This window comes from Herpailurus yagouaroundi, unplaced genomic scaffold (genome assembly GCF_014898765.1).
Source record: "Herpailurus yagouaroundi ecotype Mexico unplaced genomic scaffold, PumYag 77, whole genome shotgun sequence".
NCBI lineage: Eukaryota > Metazoa > Chordata > Mammalia > Carnivora > Felidae > Herpailurus > Herpailurus yagouaroundi.
This window is the reverse complement of record NW_024412388.1, coordinates 63,559,851-63,583,230: the sequence shown is the minus strand read 5'-3', so window position 1 is coordinate 63,583,230 and position 23,380 is coordinate 63,559,851. Positions and strand designations below refer to the sequence as shown.

The 23,380-nt window shown below is 37.0% G+C and overlaps 1 protein-coding gene and 1 pseudogene across 7 annotated transcripts in view; one reads left to right on the top strand and one right to left on the bottom strand.

Annotated features, from left to right (window-relative positions):
• Positions 1-459, bottom strand: part of LOC121027660 (probable RNA-binding protein 46) — a 34,868-nt pseudogene extending 34,409 nt beyond the window's left edge.
• SLC44A5 (solute carrier family 44 member 5) overlaps positions 1-23,380 on the top strand; it is a 380,599-nt gene that overhangs the window by 109,175 nt on the left and 248,044 nt on the right. The gene's annotated exons all lie outside the window — the stretch shown is intronic.

The following is a 23,380-nucleotide window of genomic DNA, read 5'->3' as shown; positions in this document are numbered from 1 at the left end:
TTTTTGTGTCTCTTTGTTGAAGTTCTCACTGTGTTCCTTTATTCTTCTTCCAAGTTCAGTGAACATCTTTATCACCACTACTTTGAACTATTTGTCAGTTAAATTACTTATCTCTGTTTCATTAGGGGTTTTTTTTTCCTGGAGTTTTATCTTATTCTTTCATTTGGAACATATTCTTCTGTCTTCTCATTTTATTTGAGTTTCTGTGTTTATGTCTATGAATTAGGCAGAACAGCTACCTCTCGCTGTCTTGAAGGAGTGGCCTTGTATAGGAATGTGCCCTGTGTAGACTGCAAGTACCTGATGGCTTTGGCTGGCCAGCTGGAGGTAGAGTGAGTACAGGGTTGGGAGTCTTGGGGTGTCCCTCACTGGGGCTGCCCTAGTAGGACAGATGAAGCTAGCACATGCATATGCCAATGGGTCCTGGGGCACACTGCACTTGGTTGACCTTGGCAGCATGATTGGGTTCAGTGCAGGTCAGGAGGGTCCTGGGGTACATCATGCTGGGATTGCCTTGTTAGGATGGCTGGAGATGGTGTGGGCTTGTGGCCTGGGGTTCACTGGGGTGACTCTAGCAGACCAGCTAGAACTTGAGGACTCTGCTCCTATCTGTGCTATCCAAGTAGAATGGGACATAAACAATGGGTTTACTGGTGCCTCTGACCATGGAGAAAATTCCAGCACTTTCCCCATCATTTGGCAGACTCCAGGGTGATTAAATGGATTTCCTTCATTTTTTGCTGGTTGCCCTTTAAGCTGCTGTTTTGTTTTGCTTGCTGCCCCCCCCAGAGCAGGCAAGTTTGTGTTCCCATCATTACCTTGTCTCTGTTTCTACTATCCTTCTATGTGTGATTCCTGTATTTATTGTTGTGCAGAAGGTGGTTAATCAAACTCCAGTTCTTCTGGAGGAAATGCTCTAGATGTAGGTGTAGAGTTGGTGTGCCCATGGGAGGTGGTGAGTTCAGGGTCTTCCTATGCTACCTTCTTGGACCACTTCCTGTGAGTGTCATTTTGAATAAAACATAGAGTCAGTGATATCTTTTGTTCATATAACACTTCTAACTTCAATCTCATTTAATTCTCAGCATATCCCAGTGAGATAGGCAAGAAGATTATGAGCTAGATAAGAAAATTTAGGGCTCAGGAGAGGTTGAGTGGATTGAGGATGAACAGAGCAATTTGCTGGCCGAGCATAGACTAGAGCTCCCCTCTTGAGTTTTTAGGGCCAGCCTTCTGTTCATAGCACTTGGACTTGTTAAAAAAATATGCTAAAGCCCAATTTGAACCGCTTCTAAAGGATAGTAATTCTTCGCATGTCAGTTTACAGGCCAAACCAATTTCTATTTTAGAAAGTATGGATCTTGAAATTTATCCTTATCCTCTTCATGCATGAATATTAATTGAGCGTGTCCAGGGTGGTTGGCACTGTAATTGACTACTTTCTTGTGAATTCAGACTTCCCCTGAGACAATGAGAAAGTAAAATGCTGCTGGCTAAAAACATGCTGTCAGATATACAGTAAAAAATATTTTTTTGTCCTTTGATCAGTGTTGTTTAGTGTTATTGAACTAAATTTTTCCTTCCCTCTGCAGGCAAGCAAGACATGGTAGGCACAGAGCTTGCACTTAATTAAAAGAAGCTCTGTACTAAGGGAAGCTCCATGGGAGCATTTGCACATGTGCATGTGTGTGTGTGTGAATTTGTAGTGTGGAATTTGGCCATTGGTGCATAAAATTGCTGCTTTTCCTCTGTTGCTTTTGTTAATAACTATTGTTGGCATTTCACTGTATACCATGCATTGATTTTTACACTTGCTTTTAAGACTTGAATCTATCTTATGCATTGTCTCATCACAAAGAACTTCAGTCATTTTATTCACCTTGTGTCTGAATGATCACCTTTGTATGTGTGTTTTGGTCTTGTTGTATCCATTTTTAGCACGTGTGTGCCTAGAGAGAAAGAAGTTTTTTAAAAGAACAACAGAAGAGAAGTTTTTTGTTTGTTTGTTTTTGCTGTGTAATGCTATTTTATGAAGCATTTGGCTTTAGTATTATTCATTGACATCTGTCATTTCTCTATTCATAAAGCTTTTAACTCAGATGACAATTCATCAGAGAAGCACAGATCTTCAAAAAGAATACTCTGTTAAAGAACCTGGAGTATAAACTGTTTCATCTGTCTTTTGGAGTGATGTGGCAGCTTACTGATGACTAACAAAACCACTGTAATCTCTCCTTGATTCATGAAATTCATGGCTGCAAAGTTTTTGCAAAGTTTTACTTCTCCTTGGTATTACTTGATTATGATTCTTTCATTATAATGAGAAAATGGATGTGAATGTTCTTTGGACTTTATAGAATGCTTAGCAAACATTACAGTATTGCTATTATTATTAGCTATGCCTATCAGAATGCTCATCCTGATAATACTCACCTAATAATGTGAGATTAACTTGAAAAAGGAGGAAGAGCAGGTATGTTTAGTTCTGTGCTGGTTAGGTAACAAAACCTAAGCTCACAAAGAAATATCTGATTTATTATATATTTTGTTACTGCTTTTTAGGCTTTCAGTGCTTGACAAAAGAGAATGTGACTGAGGAGGGTCAGAGAAATCAAGAGATAAGAAGGAAATAATTTCCCGAGGGACTTTTACTGAGATGTGATAGAAAGGCTGGCTCTTTGTCTCTCTTTCACCCTATTATTCTGTACTTGTATTGTGTTTTCTAACGTCCACCAGGGCCAGTGATTGGAGCCTTTTAATAAATTAAATTTTCTCAAGAGTTACCTTATATTCCAATACAAACTACTAATTTTCTAAGGTTCACTTAATACCCTGAACTTAGTATTGGATGAGGAAAGAGAATCATTGAGCACTTTACTCAATGCCCTAAGCATGTTGTATATGTTATATTGTCGTAACAACTCTACAAAGTAGGGTAGATTCTCTTCATTTATATATGTGAACAAGAAGGCTTCAAGATGGTAAATCTATTTATTCAAGGCTCTACAATTAGTAAATGGTAGAGCTGGCATTCAAGACTATGTTCTCAGAACCTCTTACCTGTTCTTTTAACTTTGTACCTAACATACTGACTTTGAAAGGAAATGCTTATTGATTTGATGTTTTCAGGGTTCTTTTACCAAAGTAATTTTCTTGACTGTAACAATAATTGTGTTGATGGGCATAAATGATTTGGTTCATTTTGACATGTGAGCTTCAGATTGTTTTATCAGTTAAGGTATCTGCTGTCATAAAAAGTCTAAAAGTATGTTATCTTTCTAATGTGATAGATGTTTGTTTTTCTTTCATATAAAATTTTTTAAAACCCCATACTTCTAATTGGTGGAGTTGGCTGTTTTCCAAGCAGTGACTCAGGCACCTAGGTGCCTTCCATTTGGTGGAGCCTCCATCTTAAACATAGGGTTTCCAAGATTATGCTGATAGAAAGGATATAAAGAGGGAAATAGTGATGTCAAAGATCACTTCTGTTCCTATTATGGTGAGAGCTGGCCACATGACCCTACTTAATTGCAAGGGGGACTGGGAAGTGTAATCTCTGGCTGGGAAGAGCCATGAGGTCAGTGGGCACACGATCTATCTTTAGGTTTTTGTAGTTTTACCAAATGTTTTGCTGCTGTATACCACAGACCTCTATCTTTCCAGCCTCTGATATTAATTCTTTGTTATCCACTTCCTGGCCACAAAGCCAATGGCATATATTTTAGTTTTTCTTATAGCAACACCCCATTTTAGGGAATGAATAGCAACACCCCATTTTAGGGAATGATTTTCTGTATTAATTAAAAGAGACTAATTGTTGTGCCAAATAAACCTTGGAATTGTCATGGTTTAACATAGTAGAAGTTTATTTCTTGCTCCCCTAATAGCAAGGTGGGTCCACATGGTATATTTGTGTGTTGGGGGTGGAGGAAATCAGGATTAAAGGGACTGTGCTCTACTCAGCCATTTGAACATTGTGGCATTCATTGGTTTGCCACTTTTAACAGGTGGCTTCCAAGATCACTTGGATATTGACAGCCAGATAGTGGATGAGAAGGTTATATGGTAGGACCTAGTAGTGTAGCTATCACTTCTGTTAACATTGCATTAGGCAGAACTAAGCCACATGTACACATCTAACTGCAAGGGAGCTTGGAAAGTGTAGTATAGTATACCCAGGAGGAAGGTTGCAATGGTTTTGTGAGTAGCTAGCTATTACCTTCTATAGTGGATAATAATTTTTTAAGCATATTTACATTGGCTAAGTCTATTCATTTGACAAAGGGCTAAGTATGTTCACATGAACTGAAAACGTATTGAAAAATATTCCCATCATCATTTAAGGAGAAAGAGAGGTTGAACAGCAAAAAGCTACCTACCTCTAGCTGAAATTTCCTGTGTCTCAGTTGAGTGTATAAGATGTATTGACAAATATGTAAAACACTAGGCAAACCTGTTTGATTTTATTTGCTAATAGTGAAGATTTGACTTGCAAAGTACTGCATATAATTTTGTCATTTGAGAGAGGAAGTATATTTGCTGAACTATGAATGAGTTCTCTCATCCTGAAAATAATCCATATTTGTAACTAGATTAAATTCATTTCATAGAAAATTGACATGCCTGCTGATTTAAAGAATATGATTTGATAATAGTATGTTCTTTCTACCACTGACCATGTCTGACTTTAATCCCTTTGCATAGAAAAACATAGATGAATTGTATGTAAGACTAGATGTTTGGAAAAGAGAAAGCTGACGCTGAGCATGTGCAGTGTAGTGTTCCATTACATCTGACCTATTGGAAACCATGGGCTAGAAACTAGGTTTTAAGAAACATTTGTTGAGGGGCACCTGGGTGGCTCTGTTGATTAAGCGTCCAACTTCAGCTCTGGTCATGAACCCGTGGCTCGTGGGTTTGAGCCCTGCATCGGGATCTGGCAGCTCAGAGCCTAGAGCCTGCTTTGGATTCTGTGTCTCCCTCTCTCTTTCTTCCCCTCCCTGGCTTGTGCCCTGTCTCTCTCAAAAATACATAAACTTTAAAAAAAGAAACATTTGCTGAAGGAATGAACGAATGGCATAGTTTCAGGTTATTCATTCCAACACATTGTCAGAAATAGAAGTCTTGATTTGTAGATAATTATGTTTTTTTCTAACAGCTTTAAAGTTAGATTGAATTCTTATCCAACTGCCCACACATCACAAAAACCTTAGCTGTTTTATATACCCATTGATTAGAATGCAAACTGGTGCAGCCACTCTAGAAAACAATGTGGAGGTACCTCAAAAAATTAAAAATAGATCTACCCTACAACACAGCAATAGCACTGCTAGAAATTTACCCAAGGGATACAGGAGTGCTGATGCATAAGGGCACTTGTACCTCAATGTTTATACCAGCACTTGCAACAATAGCCAAATTATGGAAGGAGCCTAAATGTCCATCAACTGACAAGTGGATAAAGAAGATGTGGTTTATATATACTATGGAATATTACTTGGAAATGAGAAAGAATAAAATCTGGCCATATGCAGCAATGTGGATGGAACTGGAGGGTATTATGCTAACTGAAATAAGTCAGGTAGAGAAAGACAAATATCATATATCATAGGTTTTCACTCATATGTGGATCCTGAGAAACTTAACAAGACCATGGGGGAGGGGAAGAGGAAAAAAAAAGTTACAGAGAGGGAGGGAGGCAAACCATAAGAGACTCTTAAATACTGAGAACAAACTGAAGGTTGATGGGAGGTAGGGAAGAGGGGAAAGTGGGTGATGAGCATTGAGGAGGGCATCTGTTGGGATGAGCACTAGGTGTCATATGGAAACCAATTTGACAATAAATTCTATTAAAAAAATTTGATTAGCATCCTTCTCATGTTTCTCTCTAGTTTTTGTTGTCTAGAATTTAGTTTTTAATTTTTAAACACATAAAGTAAGTTACTTTTTTGGTAGTCATTAATAATTAGGTATAGTAATACTCAAAAAATAGATTTCTGTGGTTATTTCTTGTGAACCACATCTTTCTTCTGTGTTTACTTTTCTTTCAGATAAAGTATATCCTCAAGTACTTATTTTATTTATGGATGGTTTGCTTTATATTCTGTTAATCAGCATGGATCTGAAAATGTCAGTATTTTATCTTTATTTCTACATATATTCCCTCAGGATTTTGAAGATGCTATTACGTTGTTGTTTGGTCTCTTTCATGGCTGATGATTCTGTTGTAGATCTAATTACTCTCCTGTTGTCCCTAATATGCGTCTTTTCTCTAATAGCTTTCCTCTTTGTTACTGATTTATTATCCATTCGTACAATTATATCAGTTGTTGCATAATGTATTTTGAGGCTGTATTGTTAAGTGCATATGTGTTGATAGTGCATATGTATTAACTTGTATATACATAAGCCTTCGCCCTTTTTGACAGCTGGCTTGAACATGTAAAGCTTAAATGCCATCCAGCGTTAATTATGGGGGAAATGGTCAGACACAGCCAAAGGCTTGAGGCCCTCCTATAATCTCTATGTGTTATTGTTGTTTCAGTTTCAACAATCAGAACTCTAACACAAAGTATCTTAAAAAGGGACTTTACTAGCTCAAGTAATTGTGAAGAGCAAGGATGAAGCTGCAAGTGTATGAAATCAGGAACCTAAACGCTTCTATAATACTTCTTCCATTTCTCTGCATTTGGTATTTATTTTCTTCTACTATAGATGCGCCTCTTCATGGGAGAGAGTCGTGCTCTTTGGCACCTCAAGGCTTATATATGAAGAACTTTTCAATCAAATGACAAAGGGCACTACTCTGCGAGCTCCATGTAGAAAAGCCCTAGAGAAGGGTTTTGATCCCCCCAACTTTGGACATCTCCTCATCCCTGTCTAAACTACTGTGCCCAAGTTGATGGGAAGCATGATTGACCCAGTCTGTTTAATGTGCTGACACCATGGTCACGCAGGATGGAGGTGGGGTTTGTTACAAAAAGAAAGGGGAAAAGGTGCTTAGAAGATAAAAACTATAGTTACTGCACCCATTTTTCTATTTTACCACATTAGGAACATGACCTATCCTTAATTTTAATCCTGTTCTAGCACTATATTTCCATTATTGCCTTTATGAGTAAGGCTTTCTTTGTCTTAGCTATGTGTATTTAATTACTTCTTTATAGGTTTCTTAGCACATTGTATTCCCTTTATGGAATTCATCACCTTGCCTAATAATTATATCTGTCTATGTCTCCCTTATTAGACTGTAATCTCTTTGTAGTAAGGAATTGTTTCCATTTCATTTTTGTAATCTTCATTTATTCATTCATTCAGATAATATTTATTGCATGCCTCCTTTGTGCCAGGCACTATGATAGCCACTGGGCAAATAGTGGAAACTCAAAAATACCTTCTTGAATAAAGCTTTCTGTACATTCTGAAAAAAAAAAAAGCTTGTTATGCTACTAAGGTTTTGACAGGCTAGATGCTTTCATTTCATTTTCCTGTTGTTGTAATTTAAAAGCACAAAGTCTGGAGAATGACCTTTGAAATGCTACACATGATGTGCATTTCAAGAGAAAAAATTTGGCTTGGCACATCAACCTCCTCCCTGTGTTTTAAAATGTGATACTTCAAGGATGAGCAAAAGAGCAAAGGAGGCTGAAAATCTCCTCCATGGAGAGATGAACTGCAGGCCTGATACATCCCTGTTTTCATTAAAACAGGTACCATACCCATAGTGTTCAGTCAGCTGCAGGCTATTTGAAGATATTTTTTAATACTATAAAGTCACTAAAATGAATTCCAGTGCTTCTCGGGGTAGTGCCAAGTAAAACAATGGGGTAAAATAAAAAAAAAAAGGAAGAAATGAGAACCCCATATTCTACCTTCTGACTGCACTTGTCATAATCATAAAAACGTGTTACAGTTGTTTCTCTAAGACAAAATCACCTTTCTTTAGAAATGAGCAACTATTATTCTTATTTTCCTGAAGACCCTGCAATGTTACCAAAATCTTAATTAACACAGTGTGTGTGTGTGTGTGCACGTGCACATGTATATGTGTATACATGCACATGTGTGTGAGTTTGCTAAACTCTGTGACACCCTAAACACTAGAGATTTTCTGAGAAAAACTATGTTATTTGAGGAGGGGATAAGGCATCACAGAGCCAGTAAGTGCCTTAAAAAGTAAAAAAATAAAAATGTACTTATTCATCCAGTTTTATCACACAGAGGTGTTCTTTCTCACTTTTTTTTTTACTTTATGCATCTTGTTTCTTATACCTGTGTGGCTCCTCCCCTTCCATGTATCAAATTCATACTCATCCTTCAACTGCAAGTAACAGGAAATTCCTAACTCACATGAATTAATAAGAAAATATATTATGGGGCCTAATATTTCCAGGGTTGGTTAATTCAAATCTTATTGACATCACTGAGAACCTAGGTTTTTGCCATTTTAAAAGTCTGTTATTCTCAGTGTATCAGTTTTGACATCAGGCTAATTTATTTTGTGGTTGCAAGATAACATCACCACCAGTCACAATGTCCTGCTGAAAAAGATACATCTTTTCCCATGTGTCTGTTTTCCAGAGTGGGGAAATCTTCCCTCTAAGCTCTTGCCGACCTCTGTCTCCTCACAGCTCATTTGCCAGGATTGGGCCACATGCCCTGACCAAACCAACTTCTGGAAAAGGGAATGGGATTAATATGAGTGTCTTGGATTAACAGGATTTACTTTGGAGGGATAATAGGAAAGGGTAGATACCGGACAAAATCAGGGCTCTCCAGCAGGGAAGAAAGGGGAGTTGGATACCAGGCAGATCACCTTTGCTGTTGGCTATGTTCACCTAGAACATGGCTCTCTCCCTGACCATTTCAGGTAAAATTAATCTTTCTTTTCAGTTTTCCCAGTGCAAACTCGAATGAGAATTTGTTTCTGTTATTTGCACTTAGAAGAAATTACTGTTAATGTTTCATTTGAAGTTTATCCATAATATTATACCCCATTTATACCCATGCTACCTTTGTTGGCCAAAATGCAGGTTCCATCTCACCAAAACAGATTCTAGCATTTAAAACTATTGCATTATGATTCCTTATAGGTACATTCCTATGTCAGTAACAATACTTTCTTTGTTATTTCTGAAAATATACCTCTAAAATCTCAATATTGGGGTGCCCGGGTGGCTCAGTCAGTTGAGTGTCCGACTTCGGTTCAGGTCATGATCTCGCGGTTCATGGGTTTGAGCCCCCGTCAGGCTCTGGGCTGACAGCTCAGAGCCTGGAGCCTGTTTTGGATTCTGTATGTGTGTGTCTCTCTCTCTCTGCCCCTCCCCCACTCATGCTCTGTCTGTCTCTGCCTCTCAAAAATAAAGAAACGTAATTTTAAAAAATTTAAAGAAAATAATAAAATCTCAATATTAAATGCTGTTCCATCCTGTCTCTCTGGCCTCTGCCTTCTGCCTGTGTGAACACATACAGGAATAATGCAGTGGACATGGTCAGGAGTGTTGAAGGATGGACGGAAAACAATGGGCTCTGAGACGGAGAAAAGTCTGTGTTTAACATATGGGGACACATGGCTTAGTTTGGGGAGAGAACAAAACTCTAACCTTATTTCAAAGCATCTCTTACAAATTATCTCTTTAAAGAGCAATAATGGAAAGACCAGATAGATGAAGACTGTGGTAATAAAGCAGGAGTTGAGTAAACAGTCTCAGTATTTTTAATAGAAGACCATGGGGGAGGGGAAGGGGAAAAATGACAGAGAGGGAAGGAGGCAAACCATAAGAGACTCTTAAGGACTGAGAACAAACTAAGGGTAGATGGGGGGTGGGGGAGAGGGGAAAGTGGGTGATGGGCAGGGAGGAGGGCACTTGTTGGGATGAGCACTGGGTGTTGTATGGAAACCAATGTGACAGTAAGTTATATTAAAAAAAAGACTCAGTATTTATCCTTCAGATGTTGACCTGTGATGTCAACAAGAAATAGTTTGGAGAAAAATGCTCTTTTCATAAATAGTAAACATTACTTCTATAGAGAGACCAGTACCATTAAACAAACAAACAAAAAAAGCCTTTATCCCAATGTGTTTTTAATGGAAAACCCAGAAAAAAGAAGCCTTGTAGGTGATAAATATGTATCACCTTTGAGAAATCATGTAATTCACAAAGCTACCCGAAATGCCTTCCATTAAAGACATAACCAATTTTAAATGAATAAACAAGTTAATATCAATGTTGAAATGTAACTTTCTGTTTACTTAATCAGTAATTACTGTAAATGATAACATTTCTTCATATTCCTAGATTTCCAGTGCATTAGTCATTCCTCCTTTAGCTGAGATATGAGAAAATCAGAGTGGTAGATTTTATGTAGTGATTTACAGGAAGAATAGATTATTATAGGAAAAATAAATATTAAGAGAAGGCATTGTTGCATCATTATTTTTTATGATATTTTATTAACTTTATTGTTTTGTTTTTTTATTTTATTTTTAAAAAGTTTATTTTTTTGAGAGGGAGAGACAGAGAGTGAAAGAGAGTGAGAGAGAGCAGGGGAGAGGCAGAGAGAGAGAGAGAGAGAAAGAGAGAGAGAGAGAGAGTAAGAGAGAGAGAGAGAAAGAGAGAGAGACACACACACACACAGATAGACACAGAATCCCAAGCAGGCTTTACATTGTCAGCACAGAGCCCAGTGTTGAACTCAAATTCACGAGCCTTGAGATCATGACCTAAGCTGAAATCAAGAGTCAGATCCTGAACTGACGGATCCACTCAGGGGCCTGTTTGTTTATTTATGTTTGTTTGTTTGTTTTTTGTTTTTTTAACATTTTACAATTTAATGTTTTCATGTGGAGTTGAGGTTCTAATGGGTGTGGTTTTTAGTATTCTAATTAGAAATCAAATACCCTAAGGGAGATTCAGCAGGTAATAATTTACATGGCCTCTTGTTCTTTCCTTAATTTTTTATATGGGTTAGTGTATAATGAATATGAGTAAAGGATATTCTTTCTTTAGTAGTAATAAATAATTTGTCTCGCTTGTTAAAAGTGAGTAAATTTACTGTTCAAAAAGTTGGAGACTTAAGTTATTTGTTCTTAAATGATGTTTCTTGAATATTCAAATCTACTTATTTTATGTCAGCTTCTTTGACCAATGTTTTTGTTTTGTTATTATGTGTTTTCTTGACTTGCCAGTATCCTCCGTTCATTCCTTCACTCCATCACAAAAGATGTGACCCAGACTCTATTGGCACATATAGGCCATTCAGTTTGATGCTCCTACTTGCCAAAACAAAGATGACCCTCTTTAATGCTGCTTCTGATTTTTCAAGGGTTTAAGCTTGAAGAAGCCCTGAATAAAAACAAACAAACAACCTAGCTATAGACCTTGTATTCTATAGCCATGGTCATTCGCTGTGCACAAATGATGATAGAGCATCTGGGAGCTGGCAGGATGTTCCTGTTTTCCATCCAAATTGTTTTGGTCAACACACTTTAGTCAGTGAGGCAAGAGTTATGGAGCAGAAATTTGGAGAATCTCTATTTTTACTTCACTATAGCTCTCTGACCCTTCTCTTCCTTATACATGTTAACCGATTTTTTTTATTGCTTGTATCCACTCTTTAACTTCACAAAATAAATGCTGGTCTTTCTTTTTGTTAATGAAGGCTCCTTTCATTTTGGGTTGGAGAATGGCTATCATAGTTTTAGAGTTGGTCTCAGCTATCATAGACATTAGACTTAATTATACACATTTTTAGCAAGTTGTATATATGTCATCAGAGCATTTCATCAAAGAACATATAAATTACTACTATAATTATTGGGAAATGCCACATGTATCTCATTATCACATGGCAGAATTTGTCTTAGAGAAATAAGTCATTTCATTCTAAGAAAAGGATAAAGTTCAAGTATCTCTGGGTACTGCCAACACCTTAATGCATAATTGAATAAGAATGAACCTGGAGGATTCAATATAAGAGATGAGAATGATTTTTTAAAAATCCAGATTATTTGAACAGTCCTTTGTGAATCCATATAGAAATCGTTCTGTACTTTTTAACTTTCATTTTGACTTAGCCAAAAATCAATGTAGTATGTTGCCCCAAGCACCTCATGGAAGTGATCACAGTCCAGCGAGATCTGACTGAACTCTGCAGATAGCTTCTGTGGATTATTTCTTGAGGATCTGGATAATTTATTAATTCTAGGACATTGTTTTCTATGCAGGGTATGTGATTCACACTGTTCTTCAGTTTTTTTGAACGTGCCAAACTTTATCTTGCTTTGTGGCCTCTGCACATGCATTTTCCTCTGCCCGGAGCTATTTTCCTTGCCCTATTTGCATGGGTTTTCCATTCTTATACTTCAAGTTGCAGTCAAGTGTCATCCGTTCTGGAAGGCTGTTTTTTTGACTACTCCATCAATGCCCCTCTTCCTGTTATTCATTCTCATTATACTAGTCTCTTTCTTCATTTCACTTGTCACAGTTTATAATTATAGATTTATTTAGTCACTGTCTTTCCCCTATTCTGACCTCTCAGGGACTATAGACTCCAAAGAGGCAGACACACAAAGCAGGTGTTTAATCAATACTTGTTGACTGAATGAGTGACCCTGGCGTCAGGGCTGGAACTGAACTGTAGATCTCCAACATTCTATTTGTTTAGCCGCTGTGCACTTTTATCATAAAATATATTGAATTATTTTGCCTTTTCTCCATATGTGAAATAAGTCTCCACATGGCCTAAATTCAACCAACATCTCATTTCCATGTTATATTTGGAAAGCATAAAAGAAGTAAGCAATTAAGTCCTCCCTATGTATTTTATCAGTGTGTAATACAACATCAAGAATAGTAGGTTGCTGAACAAAAAATGACAGTTTCTTTTGACAGCTAAAAAGCTTCTGCTTTTCAAAAAGCATGATTGACTCTGAAGTCAAAAACTACCTTCTTCAAAGATAAATTCAAGGATGAATTTTGGAAAATTGATAGGAAAAACATAAAAATAGGCTTGTATTTATAGAATTCAGTCTAGTTAGCTGTGTTTATTTTCATTAAAAAAGCCCACTCAAACTGGTTATCCAATATCATACCTTACACACACACTCATGCACACAGACACGCATAGACACAGAACCTTATCCTGCATTTTTTTCAAGAACAATTTATCCTGGAGGCTTGCTTGATTGGCTTAGGTGTGAAATAATTTTCTTGTCTGTATCAGGGACAGATATGTCACATTTTTTTTTCATATTCTCTTAGCAGCAGTCACTTCATTTGCTGTCTTGAGTAGAGTCTTCCAAAGTTTCCTTTGTGGAGGAAATAGAATATTTGAAAATGCACCAGCATTGTCATATTAATATATTATTGCCAAGATAAAGCAATTTATATAAGTTTAGAATTAGAAGATCCCTTTGAGATAATCCAGTCCAGTACCCTTATTTATTATTTATTGTTTTTATAGTAAAACAATTAACTTGTATTTACATAATGCTTTTTTGAAATGTATTTGAAATAAGAAGTTTGTGCATAGGAGTCTTTACATAAAGAATATTTTAGGGGCACCTGGGTGGCTTAGTCAGTTAAGTGTCTGACTTGATTTCCACTCAGGTCACGATCTCATGGTTCATGGGATCAAGTCCCACATCAGGCTCTGTGCTGACAGTGTGGAGCCTGCTTGGAATTCTCTCTCCTTTTTCCCCCCTGCCCTTTCTCTCAAAATAAATAAATAAATAAACTTAAAAAAAAAAAAGAATAATTAAATATGTTCTTTCTTCTTCAAATAGAGAGGGAATTTAGTCCTCAGAACATTTTAGCAACTTTTGATTTCAAGATCTTACTTATTTCTGCATTTAGATGTTTCTTATCATATTTTCTAAACCCTAGCTAGAGAATATCTGTTTCATTGTTTTTCAGTTTATGAGGACTTCTTGATAAGTAAATTATCCCATATGCTCTTAGATAATTTGTAAGTTTAGGGAACAAGATGTCTTTAAATTTCTTTTGAGGTTTAGGATGTTGTTAATAATAATAGTAGCATTAGTTATAAAGGATTGATGAGTCTCCTTCTGAAGTAACACTGCTCTTTCTCTCAGGCTGTTTTCCCTTGGTCCTGAGGTGGCACACCATTCATTTCCTCTGTCCGTACTCTTTTCGAAATGTTCACATTAGAAGCTTTTCTAATTTATTATTATGCCCCACACATAGTAGATGCTCAGTAAATATTAGTCAAATGTGAATGAAAATATAATTTATTATATTTTCCCCATAAGTGTTATTTATTCAATTTTCAAGATTATCTAGCTGGTAAACTTAGCACACTCATGTGACTTCATATTATGTTGTAACATATCACACTATTTATTTATTTATTTATTTATTTATTTATTTATTGTTTTTAGAAAGAGAGAGAAAATTCAAGATGGGGAGGGGGGCAGAGAGAGAGAGAGAGAGAGAGAGAATCTTAAGCAGGCTCCATGCTCAGCAAGGAGCCCCATGCAGTGCTCAATCCCAGGACCCTGGGATCATGACCTGAGCTGAAATCAAGAGTCGGATGCTCAACAGACTGAGCCACCAAGGAGCCCCCATAACATTTATTTTATAAATGAGTTTTCTTACTGTGTCAGCTTTCCCTGGAAATCTGATGAAGTAATACAGGAAGAAAAGAAAATATATCTGAAGGGGAAAAATGAAACTTACCTTTACTCTTCAAAACAAAAGAGTTTATGGTTCTTAAAGGCAGGGACTATGCCATATGTTTATTTTATGATCTTCCATTTTCGTCCACAATGCAAGTTAAAGAGAAGATTGCTATTAAAATCTTAGAGTTAAAGGGGCGCCTGGGTGACTCAGTCGGTTAAGCCTCCGACTTCGGCTCAGGTCATGATCTCACGGTTCGTGAGTTCGAGCCCCGCTTCGGACTCTGTGCTGACAGCTCAAAGCCTGGAGCCTGCTTCGGATTCTGTGTCTCCCTCTCTCTCTCTCTCTGACCCTCCCCCATTCATGCTCTGTCTCTCTCTGTCTCAAAAATAAATAAACGTTTAAAAAAATTTTAAAAAATCTTAGAGTTAAAAAAATTGTATTAGACTCATGCTCTTTTTCTTTTTGAGAGAGAGGGAGAGAGAGAGAAAGAGAAAGAGAAAGAGAGAGCATGAGCAAAGGAGGGGCGGAGGGAGAGAGAGAGAGACAGAGAGAGACAGAGAGAGGGAGAGAACCTCAAACAGGCTCCAGGCACAGCATAGAGCCCCACACGAGGCTCAATCTCATGACCCTGAGATCAGGACCTGAGCTGAAATAAAGAGTCAGACACTCAACTGACTGAGCCACTCAGGTGCCCATAGACTCAAGCCCTTGATAGTTTAAGACCAAAAGGAATCTCAGAGATAGTTCAGTCTAGTCTTTTCATTTTTCAGACAAGGACATGGAAACATGAAAGATTGTTACCATTAGCATAATGCAAGTATATAGGGATTAATAATAATAGCTAACATGAATTCAACACTTAGGCTACTGAGTATGGTTCTAAATGCTTTTCATGTACTACCTTGTTAATCCTGATAACTCCCTTGGTTTTGTTTATAATCCTCATTTTGTCAATGAGAAAAAGAAGCCCTGGCTGGTTAAATAATCACCTCACAGTCACATAGCTAGGAAGTGGTAAAGCTGGGATTGGATCAATGTATTTAACCTCTCTGAGCCTCACTCTTAATTCATGTACTCTAGTGCTTCTCTGATTAGAGCCAATGTCTCCTAAGCCCTGATTCCTAATCCTCTAATATTTTCCTGTTCTCTGAAAAGTTTAGAGATGGCTGGGTGTCCTTCGTGAGAAATAGATGTTAGGGTAGCAGTGAAAATAGTGGGAAATGGTAACAAAGGGAAGCTGGTAGAAGTGGTGAAATACTAGGATATCCGAGATATCTTAGGTGAAGGGATGGTGGTGTGGAATTTTGGCCAGACAAGTAATCATGAAATATTGTTGGAAGAAAATAGATCTTTCTGAGTAGCCAGTGAAATGATGCTTGTTCAGAGGACTCTAAACTGATTTTCTTGCTGTTGGAGGGGTGGTGTTTCCCAAAATGAGTAGCAAAGCAAGAGATAATTGCAAAGCTCGTCTATGGAAATTTCTGTTAGATACCTTTCTCACTGTGCCTTTCCCTCTTCTGAAATAAATTTGCTATTGTGATTGTTATTTGTCTTTTGGAAGGATCCCTCAAATGTTACTGAAAGGGCACCTAGACAGAGGACATAAAGGCCACTCTCTTCATTTGGCTTCTTGCTGAGGTGTGAATATTTAAGAGATGAGGCGTAAAATCATCACTATTGATGTTATTTTGCCTTATGAGGGGTTCTTTCATAAATGACACAAGAGGGCAAATAGGAAAGGACACAGAATTTAGACTTCTCACTTAGTTTCCTGCTGACGTGTGAATAACTCAGGGGTGATGCACAGAGTTTTTATTTTATGCCATTTGTTATTTAATGCAGGCAATTGAATTTCTGGAGATCTCTTACCAGTGGACTATGTAGGACCATCTTAGTAGAGTGGCACTGTGGAGAAAATTCACAATTATTTGAAAATTCCAGTTGCCTAAGGGGTGCCTTATAAACCAAATTATAGAAAAAAGAGCAGTTATATTGTTTACCATAAGGTTAGTGGAAGGCAGAAGTTTCTGGATTTTTTTTTAAGCAAACACACTTAAGATCATAGATTAAATATATTTAAATAAGAGAAATTCAGGGTATAAAATTCCATTGATTATGGTTCTTTCTTATATTGCCATTTGGAAAATGTGCTTCAGCCACATAATCCTAAACCCCAGAAAGCAAACAATTAACTTGGCCGATCAGTTGGCAATAACAAAACAAAACATTGTAGTCAAAAGTTCCACGTAAGTGTCTTACTATGAAGGCTGGTCAGAGGCCTATATCTTAATTTTATGAATGCCAATAGTTCCAGGTTGCTGATTATCAATCCAGGAAATGTTAAAGTTAGAGGAGAATATTAGTATTAAGGTGTCTGAAAGGATTAGTATTATAAGATTGAAATAATTTGTTCTAATAGGTGACTGTAAGTATACATAAAGATAATTATCCTAGGGCATGTTTAATTAAGCTTTATTATGCAGTGTTAAGTGGCTTTATTTAATGATAAATCACCAAACAAATCTAGTAGGTCTAGACTAGACAAGTTTACTATAGACAGTGAGTGCCTTGGAAATTGTGGAAGGTGCAGAATATATGATAATGAAATAAAAATATATATTGTTAGAGGGTTTTGCCTTTCTATTATTAGATTGCTGCCATTTTTCTCTCCCTGGATCCTAAAATAAAATCTGCTGTTGACTGAACTGATTTCATGAAGGAGTGTTAAATATTCAACGAGGCAGCAAAAGTCACATTTTTATTAGCATACAGTTTTGAAGAAACAAAACAAGTCTAAAACAAATACTCAGAGTCTGAGATAGAGGCATAAAATAATGTCATGTTTTATGGACTAAATTACTTGGCTTCTCTGATTTTCTATGACACAGCCACACTGCAAAGCCATAGAGCTTGCACTTAGAAGACTGGTTACATTACCTCATACTAAATATTCCACTGATAGCTGGTTTGGACATATTGCCATCAGGCAAAATCTAGAAGGACTACTGCAAAGAAAAATACCATCTTATTAACAAGGAAGGTAATTTTTAACATTATGGGGAGCATGTGAGAAAAAAAAATAATGCTCAATCAAGAGAAAGAACTTATAAAAATAAGTTGTTGTTTATGTGTTAGAATCAGAGAAGCTGAATATAGTCACCTGTAAAATTATCGTCTCTTGAAAGTAAACATAGAGATGTTTCCAAACCAAGGTAGTGAGATTAGTGAAACGTGTATGTGTGAATGGATTTTGACTAGGGCATAAAGGTAAATGTTATTAGCAAAGAACAGCACAAAACAAGTCTCCCTCCCCATAAACAAATAACTAAAACCCCATTCTCCCTTCTACCTTACCAAAAACTGTCTGACACAGTTAGTTTAAACCCATGCCATCAATTTAGGAATTTTGCTTTAGAAACCAGCCAACGAAATTGAATTATATCTTTAGACATCATCTTTTCTCTTTGGAAAACTACCAATACATTTTCATTTTACAAGTAGTTTGTTTGTTTTAATTTTTACCCAGCATTAATTTTAACAGCTTTATTCAGTCCTTGGCTCTTGAAGGTCCCTGAAGAAGTTTTTGAAGGATTATGCAAAGTGCTTCTCTCTTTGGAACTTCCATATAGGCCCTAGAGATGTTGGGAAATGCTTGTGAGTAATTTCATGTGGAAAAAAGGACACCCAGCTGAATGCTAGACTGTAATTCAATCAGGAAGTTCTGATGGCATTCTAAAACTGGAAAGTACAGTTTGAATGCTTTATGAATAATACCACATTGCTGACAATGAATTACAGCTAGTATTTTTACTCGAGGACTAGGAATACTAAGAACATAAAACAATTTTATAGCCAGTTACCTTTGAGGTTGAGGGAGATGACAATTCATCACACCAGAGGTCTTTAGCGCATGCCACAAAGAAAGATTATAATATGTGTAGGAATGAAGGCTTGCCACTTGTTAATCTATGAGGAGAAGGATTTTAATATAGAGGACACTGTGGTCTGTGAAGCATTATAGGAATTGTGATTATGAGAACAGGATTGCAAAGCTTCTGAGGACACCCAGGTTGCCAGGGACACGAATCCTAGTCCTCATACATACCATATTTATACTTTAATCAGAAAAAAATTCTATTGCAACTAACCTTTCAGCAAGGGAGTATTATCTAAACAGAACACAGTCATTTCAGCTGTTAGATGAAAAACTTGTATTTTATGAGCCTAGAAAGAAGTGAGTTGAATGTTATCATAAGATAACACATGGTCCTGAGACACCCTGGGTTGCTGTTATCTCACATCCCAGTGCAAGCTCAAAAACCCTTACCCTGACTGATAATTTATCAAAGTTATTTTAATTTGAGCCATAACCAATTATTTATGTAAAAATATACTGTAAAGATGATAGTTGGGAAAAAAAGATGAAGTTGGAGAGCAAGAACATGAAAATGTATTTTTTCAGCCTTGTTGAGATTAATGAACCCTCAAAAATGTTATTAACTTTGCAGAATGAGTACCAAGTCTAAACAGCTCTGCATTTAAAAATGTCTTGGCTTTCTTCTCAGAAGAATGAATTAAGTTGATACTCATGACTGAACCAGAAATGTACTACAGACAGGTGCTCAGCACATTTTCTCCTGCATGGCTCACCCTAAAGATACCTTAATTTTGCCATGAAGCCTTTTTATTCTAGTTTTTCTCCTTTGCTCCTTGGTCTTGTTTGAGAGCTCTATTCCCAGTGGCATGGGAGCAGAAGGAATAAATGCCCAATGAGGCTCATGATTCAGTTCCCTTTGGCATTGTGTTGGGTTTCACTATTTTTTAAACCTGTGGATACATGCTTTACCTACTGTCCTGAATAGCCAGAGCTCTATTAAAATGTGTCTAATCTCTCCCAGTCTGCTTTGTGTGGATGTGGAGACCCTGAAAAGACTTTCTAGGAGATCCACAAAACAGATCGGGGCTGGGAAAGTAAGAATGATTAGGAGGTGACATTACAAATATAGAACAGAGAAGAAAAGCCTTAGTGGCTCCCTGGTTATGGTCCATAAGAATGTGCAGAATTTTAGGACAGAGGATGTTAAGTAGCTTTTTTTTTTTTTTTTTATCTTCTAAGAGGATAGAATAAATGACCTTAAACAATGACTCCAAGGGCTTAAAGACTGAGCTAAGAAAAAGCTGCCAGTCTGAGATAGTCAGTGGAAGAAAAATTAATAAGAAATAGAGGGTAGTGGAATGCCAGAGAGAAGAAACACCTTGAACAAATTAGAAAAGGAAAGCCAAAAAAATGATTATGTGAAAAAGAGGCATTAGCTATGTCTTTATCTTTTCAAGAGGATGACCGGCTTGATTGGATTGTTTTCTCAGGGCCATTAATGGGAGACAAAGGATATGGTCAGGCACAGGCAATGATTTGGAAAACTGACCATGCCATTCCTCTCTCCCTTTCTTTTGTCCTTGTTCTTATGTAGTTCAAGTGTGTGTGTATGTGTGTGTGTGTGTGTGTGTGTCTGCATGTGTGTGTGTCTGTGTGCATGCGTGCACACAAATTAGATCGAAGGAGGGACTTGAAACAACTTTCCCATGTTGAAAGGAAGGCCTCAAATAGAACAACAGTCCATCTCTCAGAAAAATTTCCATCCTGGGGATCCCCTTTAAGGCAGAGATTCAAGCAGTGATGAGAAAGGTACCTTTAGACTGCCCTATAATGAGACGTTACAAGCCATTAATTTTATGAAACTCCAAAGAAACCACAACCAGACCATAAAAAAGGGGGAAAAAATATAACTCACAGAGAAAGTACTAACTTTCCATGTTCAGTGAATGAATTTGACTGAATTTCCTTTTTTTTCTTTCTCTGTTGTACTTGAAACTATTGTGCTTAAATAGTTTTTGCTTTCCCCCCTGAAACTCTTGTAAAATGCTTTAGTTCTAGGGTTTTCAAGGTATTAGGGTGCTAAGAACCCCCAAAATGGAGGATATCAAAGCATAGACAGTCACTCAAGGCCTTTAGGGGCTCTCCATTATTTTGAACATTAAGTCCACACTCTTAGTTTACAAGGGGCCACAGGCTCACACCCCTTGTTTTATCCTCCAGCCTTACTTCTCTACCTGGCCCTCCTTACTTCTCTCAGTTTTTTGACATGCTATGCTTCTCCCAACCTTGGCCTTGGAACCTGTTTCCTCTTCTTTAAACTCCTTTCACTAGGCTAACACCTACCAATGGTGTAGGGTTAGCTTAGGCTTCATTTTCTCCAGGAAGCTGAACCCCAGTCGTATGCCCTCCTCCTCAAGTCTGGGTTTTAGTCCCTTGAATGTGCTTCCATGACACCTTCCATATTTTGCCAGTGATCACACACTGTGTGATAATTTACAAGTCTGTTCACTGTATTTGACCTCACTAGACAGTAAACTCTATTGTTATGCTTCAGAAGAGTTCTCATAAACTAGCTTTTGTGGAAGGATTGTTTCAAATATTGGAGGCTTAATTTTAGCTGTGGCCGCGGGTGAGGAACATTCACAAGGAGACATAACTATACATTCTCTGTTTTCTCTGAGTACCCACCCTCTCCCATCTTTGGGTATTTTTTTTTAAATGGTGGTTGTGAAGTATAACCCTAGTATTTTGAAAAAAATGGAGCTTTTAGTTTCACTTGTGCACCTCATTCAGGAGTTTGTTGTTGTTGTTGTTAATTTTTTAAATTTTTATTTATTTTTGAGAGAGAGAGAGTGAGACAGTATGAGTGGGGTAGGGGCAGAGAGAGATGGAGACACAGAATCTGAAACAGGCTCCAGGCTCTGGGGTGTCAGCACAGAGCCTGATGCAGGTCTTGAATTCATGAGCTGTGAGATCATGAACTGAGTCAAAGTCGGACACTTAACCAACTGAGTCGCCCAGGCACCCCTGTTATTGTTTTTAAATCCTTCTTGTCCTGAGAATTGATTTGAAAACTTGTTTTTTATCAAAATACTCTTATCTTTTTAAAAGTTTTTATTTTATTTTTTTTATTTTTGAGAAAGACAGTGGAGAGAGAGAGAGAGAGGGAGATAGCATGAGCTGGACAGGGGCAAAGAGATAGGAGGTAAGAATCTGAAGCAGGCTCCATGCTGTCAATGCAAAGGCTGATGCGGGGCTCAAAAATCATGAACTGTGAGATCATGACCTGAGCTGAAATCAAGAGTCAGATGTTTAACCGATGGAGCCATCCAGGCACCCCTCAAAAGCTCTTATCTTTCCAGGGTCAGTCCTTAGTTCCTCTTGAAAACACACCTAAACTGTGGGAATACCTTTAATATGATGAAATAAAGTGTCAGTTATCAATACTTGCTTCTAAAGAAAGTTTTTGGTGCTTAGGAACTATGCACGCCATCCTTGAAGGCCTCCTCCTTTCATTGCAAGATACAAGATACTTGACTACTTCTTGTCTGACAACCAGGACATCTTAGCCCAATGACACAATATTTTTATTCTATTATACTCCATAACATTTGCTAATGTTTTTTCAATAAGTTATAGATATATTAGCTTCAGAATGATATACCGAAAGGAAAAAGGAATAAAAATGCTTTCAGCTAAGAATGATAATAATACTTCTGAATTACATAATTTTATTGTCTTAAATGGTAGGCACATGGTATTAAAAAGCAATGCTTATTATGTCATAATTTATCTTACACAAGTATTTTCAACATTCTCTCAGCAATCACTCAAGTCTTCTGTCTTCACTATCCAAGATGGCTAGCTCCCAGCCACATGCAGCCACTGAGCACTTGAAATATGGCTAGTCTGGATTGAGAGGAGCTGTAAATATAAAACACAAGCTAGACTTCAAAGACTTAGTAAAAAATATTTTAACGTATTTCATGAATAATTTTTATGTTGATTACAAGTTGAAATTGATGATATTTTAGATGTATCAGGCTTAATAAAAGATATCACTAAAATTAATTTCATTTGTTTCTTTTTACTTTTTAAATGCAGTTATAGAAAATTTAAAATGGCATGCCTTGCAATATATTTTTATTCGACAGTGCTGGTCTAGCCAGTGTCTAAATAATGAGGACTTGGTCTTCTTTTGCTAGAAAAGGAGGTATTTAGTTACTTTAGCAATTAAAATTTGGTAACTGGTTGACTTGTCGGAATGGGATCCCCAAAAGACAATTAAGTATCCCTAAGGTCTTGGGATAAACCACTCATAATACTACTAATAATGATAATGACTCTAGTGTACTAACATGATTTACCTCTTTGGATTTTTGGAGGATTCAGTAAGATCATATGTGGAAATAGGTGACCTAAATAATATTGTCTTATGGAGAGAAGGGTGAAGGTGAGAACTATCAGGGAACAACACAAAAATAATTTTCAAACATGATGTTCTGTTTTCTATGGATTCTAAAAGAATGCACTTCTTTGGTTTATGTGAAGACTTCTAATGCCAGCAGCATTTTTCATGTAGCTATGTAATCTGCGTAACCATCCTTCTAAATGGTGTGTAATAATTTATGTAATTGATATATTAGCCTTTATGTAATCATCCCTTATTCTTGGGCACTGTGTTGCTGTGGGTTTTTCCCCCTTTTTTACTAACCTTGTGTTGATAAATAGCTATAGAATTCTTTCTATATTTAGGTAATTTTCCAAGGATGTCAGACTGATTTTAAAGTAGATAATGAGTTATGTAGGGATGGAAAAACCATTCAAATTCCTGGCTAAAACTGAACAAATTTTCCACCTA